We start from the raw sequence: 9,412 nt of genomic DNA, 5'->3' as shown, positions 1-9,412 counted from the left end.
GTATTCAGACGGGCGGCTCCGTTGTGCGCGGCTGAGCCGGCGCTCCAGCCCCAGGCGCTTCGACCCGGTTTATCTCTGGTTGGTTACTGGTCCCCGCTTCAGGCATGCAAAAGAGGTTTCTCGCCTCGTAAACTGAAGGTAGACGAGACTGATGCCTCCTCCTCATGACTTCATTTGAAGCATTTTCATCCATCGTAAGCCGGAAAGCCTCCAACTGAATCCGTTGTGCCTAAGCATCTAGAGCAGCCCGCTCCGTGGCCATCCTGACGTTCTCTGCATTCACCTCCTCCTTGGCATGTGCTATCTCATCACGCAACTTTGCAACCTCCGCGTTGTGCTGAACTTGATTTGCCGGGTTAACCTCCACTTTTAACAATGCTGTTAGATTATCCAGCAAATCAGTCAAAACCTAAGCCGGTGGGCGCACAGGGCCTCCTGCCCCGGCTGCCATTACCGTTGCTGACCCGGAGACCATTGCTGCCGCAATCGAAGAATTCTGCGCTGGCTGTGTACCGACCATGAAAATCGCAACCCTATTTGGCGGCTCGTGGGGGTCCGGAATACCATCGCCATCGGAATAGCCCCCAAGCCGGCCATCTTGCAGTTGGTACAGCGAATCGGTGTCACCAATGGATGACTCACCATCGGGTCTCACCACAAGACACCGATCTATCCTCAGATTCTGCCCTATGGATGAATCCCATGAAGGCACGTTTCAGGGCGGGCTAAACTCGGGCGGGTCGCGCACGCTGAGCCGTCTCGATGATGTGGGTGCAGATGTCCGGCTCAGGGCCCGGTTCGCCGATCTTGCCGATGAAAACGCGGATTCCGTCGAAGGGGACCCTGTACCCGCGCTCAATTGAGCCGGCCCCGGGCCCCAGCCTGCATCGTCGATGTAGAGCTTGCCGCGACGACTCTTGGTCATCCGGTCCACAACGTATCCCTTGATCCCTTCGAAGCTGCCCTTCAAAAACTCAAAACCACCGTGCGCTGGCCCATGGTGGGCCCCAACTTTCGTGGAATTGTCACGACAGATGTCCTTTTGTGAGGACTTAGTCGTCGAGCCATCGCAACTAGGTTAGTTCAAAGGGGTTAAACGGGACAAAGGACACAGGGAGTTTATATTGGTTCGGCCCCTTGCAGTGAAGGTAAAGGCCTAATCCAGTTTGAGGTGGTATTGCTTATCTCTCGATTACCAGAGAGCGAATCCGCTTGACCTAGCTTTCGATCTCTTGTTTCTTACCCTGAACCGCCGCTGGGTTGTCCCTTTATATACACAGGTTGACGCCCAGCGGCTCACGGAGTCCCGACCGGCTCATAAACAACGTGTCCGGCTCGGTGACTAAATATACTTGCTTTACAATATAAGTCATACACATATGGCGGTTTACCCTATGGTACTTAAGTCGCCTTTGGGCTTTGGGCCCTTAACAACTCTGCTTCATGAACCGCCATCTTCAACATCTTCATGGGCTTTGTATTGATGAACCGCCATTGGTATAACCCAGCCCCTGCTGGGCGGGTCATACCCAATAGTCATATCCCCAACACTCAGTGTACTCCTTTGGAAAGCACCGATCAAAAGAGAAATTATCCAGTATTTGTATAAACATTTAACGTGCTTAGTAAGATAGGAGCTACAAGGTAAAGTTCGGACCATCCTATAGTTGTCGGTTGTCTTGTTTATTGCACAAACAAAAAATTTGTTGTTTTCTAGGAATTTTCTCCTTGACAGAATGACCCGAGAGAGTTTGTTGACTTGACGGCTATTCAGTTCTATATGATTGCTCCGTACGCAAAAGCGGTCGAAGACTATGAAACACCTGAGATTTGGGCCTATGTAAATAAAGTTAATGTTACTAATTAGAAAGATTTATGCAATTGCATATTAAAGCAAGAATTGGGACATATATAGGACGAAGGTAACCTCGCTTGCAAATTTCAGGTTGTTCCATTGTCAACTTATAATTACATAAAGTAGATATAATAAGGTGAAATATGAATTGGGGAATTATAGAAAATGGTTTCATGAATAAATTATCTCTCTAGTAATCAAACGTTACTTCTATAAAAGATGTTGGAGTACCCGCCTCTTGGGAGTCTCCACGGGCGAAAGTGCCCTCCGCGCCGTCGGTTGCGCGGTGGCATGCCATAGGTGCCTCCCCGAGGCTGTCCCCGTCGTCCGATCTGCTTAGACGGCGCACCCGGGCGACCTGCCTCTTGGTTCCATGACGGGTGGCCCGTGGGCGTTGTCGGAGCCATAGTCATGTGGTGTTTTTCGGTGCAGCCTCGTGCAGAATCTTGCGCGCTCGCCCGCGCGCGACAGGCCAGACGGGCCAACAAGTCGGCGGCTTCGCTCCGCCCTGCGCCACGCCTTGGTGGTAGTGACGTGCAAGACCAACTAACAATCCACTAGTAATTGTGTACGGATTTAAAACAATAACATTGTGTTTCATTTTAAAATACATCATATTTCATTTAAACATACATATTGTTCATCGATACATCCAAATGCATACTCCCTCCGTAAAGAAATATAAGAGTGTTTAGATCACTACTTTAGTGATCTAAACGCTAGAGGGAATACATATTATCCATCGATACATCCAAATACATAATGCTCATCCATCCATGTGATTGATGATGGCTTTTGATCCACCATGTGTTTGGTGATTTTTGGAAGTTGTTCATTCTATGCCTTTTGATGCAATTATTGTTATTTTAAGTGTTTGAGATGGATTGAATGACCGATGTTTATGTTCGTAGTTGAATTATAATGTAGTGCATTTGAATTGTTTATGTTCTGATTGAAATGTGATGCATTTGTTTGCTTAAATATTGGATGATTTTGCAAAAGAATTTTTTTAGGGAATTAAGTTTTGGGGGATGGGCTAGATGAACAAAAATTTAGTAATGAGAAATTAAAGGATGGCAGATAAGATGGGGAATTAAGTTATATTGATCGGCTAGAGATGGTCTAACCATGTCATTCCTCAGCTTTCTTCTCTAATCTAGATGAAGAGTTGTAGCAGCCATCAGCACAAGCATCTGTGACTCATTGACGCTGACTTCTAACTCTCAGATGTGGCTTGTGTTTTCATTTGTTCACTGTACAAACTTTTGGATTATGAAACATGGCATTGTAGCAGAAACTGCAATAGCAGAATGTGCACTGAGAAAGGGTACACATCAGGTCAACAGTTCGGCAATTATATTTTGTCACCGAATGGCTCGTCACTTTCATCGTTACATTTGCAATATCTCACAGTTTGGCCATATAGATTCTTCACCGTGCATTTACAGGCTAATATTCGTGCATTTAACCTGAACTATCAAAATCTGACTATTGAACTCCATGACTCTCGATATACATTTCACTGTCACGAATAGCAGTTCATTGTTGATGATGAATACACAGAATTTGAGCAAGTAGCCGCAATGACGATCCAGGTTGGTTCTACTGCTTCAGGTTCACCATCTCATGCAAGTTCACGGGATAGCACATCTTGGTGTACTCACCAAACCACATGTTTTCTGCCAGGATCTGATTCACAGCATCTGTTGGGTGGAATTCGTCCCACCACACATTGTTTGACACGTCGCTGCACACCATCTGTGGAAGAACACATACGAATAGACTGCATACTTGCCCAGCCCACAGCAAGCATCAGTGGTGATCAGAAAGCCTGCACACTGCAATTCCATCAAAATGGCAAGGCTTAGCGCACTCAGTTCAAAGGTAGTCCTAATGATGCATTTGAGAAGACCGAGCACTCAGTTTAAATGTTGTACTAATGATGTTGCTCACCATAGCGGTCACAGTTCTCTAGTATGTCCACTGAACCCTCAAATGTATCACAGTAACTTATCACAGAGTCTGGGTACTGGCGGATGAACTCGCTGGACATGCATCTCAGGCCATCGTTGAACTTGATTGATTTAGTCGATGCATTCCCCATTTTGGCTGCCATTGTCCGAAAGTGAGGGGCACAGCCAACAGGAGGAAGGCCCATCTGCACGACCTTTCGAACGTTGATATTGTACAAATTCTGCAAAAATCATAATTGTCATAAGGTAGGAGATGCATGAGTCCACAACTACTTTAGACAACAAAAAAAGAGTAATCTAACAAGAACCACATATAGAACTAAACAATAAACATTAACAGATGGAATATGGTAAGTAGGAGTAGTTTGCTACAGTATTGCAAAGAATAAAGAAACCGAAGCAATCCATTACAATTTGCATCAGCATATATACATGGGATTATCGAATGAACACAGAGAAACTTTCTACATCCAACAAACTACTGCTAGGTCCATCTTCAATCACCATGCATCACATGTTCTGCTGAAGGTTAGGTAATGGAGATAAATTAGGCATAGAGAACCAAATGATCTATGACACATGAACTGGGAAGCACACTGTACCATGGTCGGGTCATGAACAGTTCAATGCAGTGAGATAAATGTGCAAGGTGTTTCACAGTTACAGCTGAAGGTACCACAGACTTCACTTGAACCCAAAACAGATGCAGCACAAACTACTTAACACAAAATAAGTGCAGCCTGAGCATTTAAGAATATATAACAGTTTAAGACGGTCATCTTCAAAGTAAGTTCTTTCGTCGAAAATGAAAACATAGAAGTTGAGCAAGTAACTGCAATGACGATCCAGGTTGGTTCTACTGCTTCAGTTTCACCATCTCCTGCAAGTTCACTGGATAGCACATCTTGGTGTGCTCACCAGACCACACGTTTTCTGCCAGGATCCGGTTCACAGCATCTGTCGGGTGGAATTCATCCCACCACATATGGCTTTACACGTCACTGCACGCCATCTATGGAAGAACACATATGAATAGGCCGCCATACTTGCGAAGCCTACAGCAAGCATCAGTGGTAGTCAGAAAGCCTGCGCGTTGCAGTTCCACCAAAATGAGAAGACTTAGCACTCCATTTAACTGTAGTACAAATGATACATTTGAGAAGGTTTGGCACTCAATTTAAATGCAGTACTAATGATGCATTTGCTCACCATAGCGGACACGGTTCTCTAGTATGTCCACTGACCCCTCAAATGTAACACAGTAACCGATCATTAGGGTCTGGGTACTGGCGGATGAACTCTCTGGACATGTATCTCAGGCCATAGTTGAACTCGATCACAACGTTGTTGATGTAGTCAATGCATTCCCCATTTTGGCTGCCGTAGTCCGAAAGGAAGTGAGGAGCACAGCCAACAGGGGGAGGGCCCATCAGCACGACCTTTCGAACGTTGATATTGTACAGATTCTGCATAAATCATCATTGCCAGAAGGTAGTGGGAGATACATGAGTCCACAACTAGTTTAGGCATCAAAAGTGGAGTAATCTGACAAGAACCACGTAAATAGAACTAAACAGTAATGGATGCAATATGGCAATTAATTTGCTATGGTATTGCGTAGAATAAAGAAACCAAAGCAATCCATTGCGATTTGCATCAGCATATAAATGAGATTATGGAATGGACACAAAGAAAATTTCTACATACAACAAACTACTGGTTACTGGTATATGCATCTCCAGTTACCATGCATCACATGTTCTGCTTAAAAGTGGGTAAAAAAAGGGCAGCCGGTGCTGATGGGCCTGGAGAAGGGTCCGACCATTTAGAGGTAAATTAGGCATAGAGAATCAAATGATCCATGACACGTGAAATGAGAAGCACGATTATACCATGGTCGGGTCATGAACAGTTCCATGCAGTGAGATAAATGTGCAAGGCATTTCACAGTTACAGCTGAAAGTAGAACAGACTTAACTTGAAGCCAAAACAGATGGCAGCACAAAAAGAAGTTCAGCCTGAGCATTTCAGAATATATCACAGTTTAAGACAGTATGCTGTGGTGTAGCTTGGGTAGCGTGAGCTAGCACCTTGTACAGTTTTAGTTTTTCAGTTATGCTGTGTTTGTTTTGCTTTGTTTCCAATAGTTTACGATTTTTGCTCTTCAGGGTTGTATTTGCTTTGCACTAAAATGTTTTGGATATCTCAATATGGACTACATACGTACTGAAATGAGTAAACACACTAAAACGTATCTATATACATCTGATTCAGAAAAAAGTTAGAACATATAGTATTTGTGAATGGAGGGAGTACTTTACATCATCATGAGCCCTTCTTCTATAAAATGTCTGTTCGAGAGAAAAAAAATTAAGACAGTACAAAGGTCTGCTTGCCTTACCAAAAAGTCAGGCCAACATTTTGCTTGTCCATGAGTTGGCCAATGTTGGACAGAAAAATGAGCTAGAGTTAGTAAAGAGCTATTGGCATGGCGAAAAATTGGAGACAAGTTTTGGCTACCATCCAAATTTCCTTATATACCAACTAAAGACCATTACACCTCATAGACTCCGGACCATCCATCCAACCATTTTTATTCATATTTTATCAAAATGCTTTAACTACCATCAGTCTGAAACATTTTGCATTTGTAGTACCTGTGCAACTTTACCAGAACTAACCCCAAATTCGACAGTAAGAACAATTAGTATGTAAACCAAAGGCAAAGGCATTAATGTTCTAGAATTGCTAACCAACAGGGAGACTTCATTCATTTAATCACTTTCTTTTCTTAATTTCCCAGATAAAAATTTCTACTTTATCCAGACAAGGAAGTACATTTTCTCCAAAATGAGATTCATAGTTACAGAGATCCTTGCATATGTGTGGTGCAACTCCACAAATAAGTAAAACCTCAGTTCTACAGCCTTAAGAGACAATGCACATCAGACTCGTAATTAAAAAGGAGGGGAGCAATGGTACACAGAATAAACCGAGGAGCAAGAACTACACCTTGATTTCCTGCCTCACTGCATTAACAAGGAGCTGATTGAACTCCCATGGGAGATAATGCATCTGAACGCCTGACACATCGTCGCAGGTAGTAGTGGATGAAGTCCTTGCTCCTGATCGACAGAAAAAACACCGACCTCTTGAACAGGTCGACTGTAGTTGCTTCCCCAAGAGCCAGCGCCAACTGTTCATATGTGTCCTCAACCTGCTTCACCTGCCGGGTCAGCGACATGTGCACCCCCTACAAGCACAACCAAAATCGCAAGAACCCCACCTGGTTAGCATCAAATTTGGTGTGAGGAAACCATAAATTGACAGCAGAATCATCCCCAAACAGATCCATCGACAGCAACAAGACTTCATAAGATTGACGCAGAGTTATCGGGAAAGGTGGGAGAACACACCACCAGTCTGAAACATTTTGCATTTGTAGTACCTGTGCTATTTTACCAGAACTAACCCCAAATTCGACAGTAAGAAAATTAGTATGTAAACCAAAGGCAAAGGCATTAATGTTCTAGAACTCCTAACCAACAGGGAGACTTCATTCATTTAGTCACTTTCTTTTGTTAATTTCCCAGATAAAATTTTCCAGTTTATCCAAGCAAGGAAGTACATTTTCTCGAAAACAAAATTCGTAGTTGCAGAGATCCTTATCTATGCGTGGTACAACTTCACAAGTAAAACCTCAATTCTACAGCCTTAAGAGACAATGCGCAGCACGCTGAGAATCAAAATGGAGGCGGAGCAATGGTACACAGAATAAACCGAGCAAAGAACCACACCTTGATTTCTGCCTCACTGCATTGACAAGGAGCTGACTGAACTCCCATGGGACTATGGGAGACAATCCATCTGCACGCCCGAGACATTTCGCAGGTAGTAGTGGATGAAGTCGTTGCTCCCGATCGACGCAAAGAACACCGACCTCCTGAACAGATCGACTTAGCTGCCTCCCCAAGAGCCAGCGCCAACTGCTCATATGTGTCCTCAACCTGCTGCACCTGCTGGGTCAGCGACACATGCATCCCCTGCAACCGCAACCAAAATCGCAAAAACCCCAACCGATTAGCATCAAATTTGGTGTGAAGAAACCACAGATTGACAGCAGAATCATCCCCAAACAGATCTCTCGACAGCACCAAGACGTAATTAATAAGATTGACGCAGAGTTATCGGGAGCGGTGGGAGAACAGACCAGCTCAGAGCCACTGCTGGAGAGAATGCCGGCTGCCGCGGAAGCGTAGTTGATGCCTTGGATCATTCCACCAGTGTTGCTGAGGCTAACACTGCCGACGCCCATGCGCATGCTCTGCTCGAGGTACGGAGGCACGAAGGGAAGCCCCAGCTTCTCCGCTGTGGCACACAACAAAAGGGGTTAGAAATCAAGAGAAGAGAAACTAGGAATATCACATGGGGCTGCCATATTCCTGCGGATTCAGACCACAGCAGCGACAGAAGATCACACGGAACAATCAAGGAGAAGAAACAAAACAATCATCAGCAGTCATGATGAACCATGGAGACCTAAACTGAAACGATCCGCATCTGCAAGGACGCACAAAATCGAGAAACCAGCACCGCACCAACCCGTGGAGAAACCAAGAGAAGCGAGTAGAGACGAGGTCGCGAGCAACGCACCGAGGTAGTCGACGGGGACGCGGCCGTTGGAGAAGCGTCCGGCGGGGCGGTGGGTGCCGAAGCTCCGTCCACAGGGCTCGCGGTCGGCGCGGGCGAGCGTGCCGAGGTAGTTGTTGGCGCTGACGTCCGCTGTGGAGTCGCCGCCGATGACGAAGAGCGCGGGGACGAGCGGGGGTGGGGGGGCGCCGACGGGGGCGAGGACCGGGAGGTCGAGGCGGCTGCGGAGGAGGCACAGGAGGTGAGCGAGGAGAGGCGCCATTCCGGCGAGGGCGGCGGCGGGTTCGCGCGCTCTGGGTTGGAAAAGTTTGGGGAGGGACGGACTGCCAGCCCCTGCCTGTGTTGCATACGTCACGCCAAGTCCGGTAGCCGGCCGTGTGGCCCCACCAAATCCCCGTCTTGTCCCCTCCTAACCGCCGCGCCACAAGGCGTTTCTTGTGATGCTGGATTAAAGTTAAACTGCATTAATTGGAACTGCTTGCTTCACTAAAGATCCGGAGCATGGCTGTACCTACTACGCGCGAGACAGTGAAATGTTACCACGATAAAAAAAACAATTAAACAATTTGATTGACATTTGTTGTGCTACTCTGCAAACGAGTTCGATGTTTTGGACATTGTCTAGATGAAAATTAGGCGTGTCCATATCGCCTGTTGCAGAGACGTAAATACATGACTGGTGCACTTGTGCAACAAACATTTTGGGCATAGTGGAATTTCTTTTCTATGCTTAAAATGGCATACAGTCGAACCATGAACAAAAATTAAGTAGCTTAGGAAACAAAATCATCACGTCAAAGAAAGCCCGTGATCGTAACCTAGATCGCCAGCACCATCGCGGTATCACCAGGCCGTCCTATCCCCCTCGCCACCTCTAGAGTCGTGGCTAGGAGAAATCGCATGTCTGCAGTGGCAGTAGCTTTGAGGATGATGA

At 45.8% G+C, this 9,412-nt stretch overlaps 1 pseudogene; it reads right to left on the bottom strand.

The window, feature by feature from the left end:
• Window positions 1–4,068: 4,068 nt before the first annotated feature.
• Window positions 4,069–8,848, bottom strand: LOC123133461 (GDSL esterase/lipase 7-like; annotated as a pseudogene).
• Between the last annotated feature and the right edge of the window lie 564 nt (window positions 8,849–9,412).

Source organism: Triticum aestivum, chromosome 1B (genome assembly GCF_018294505.1).
Source record: "Triticum aestivum cultivar Chinese Spring chromosome 1B, IWGSC CS RefSeq v2.1, whole genome shotgun sequence".
NCBI classification, from domain to species: Eukaryota; Viridiplantae; Streptophyta; class Magnoliopsida; order Poales; family Poaceae; genus Triticum; species Triticum aestivum.
Note: the sequence above shows the minus strand (reverse complement) of the source record. Positions and strands in the feature narration are given on the sequence as shown.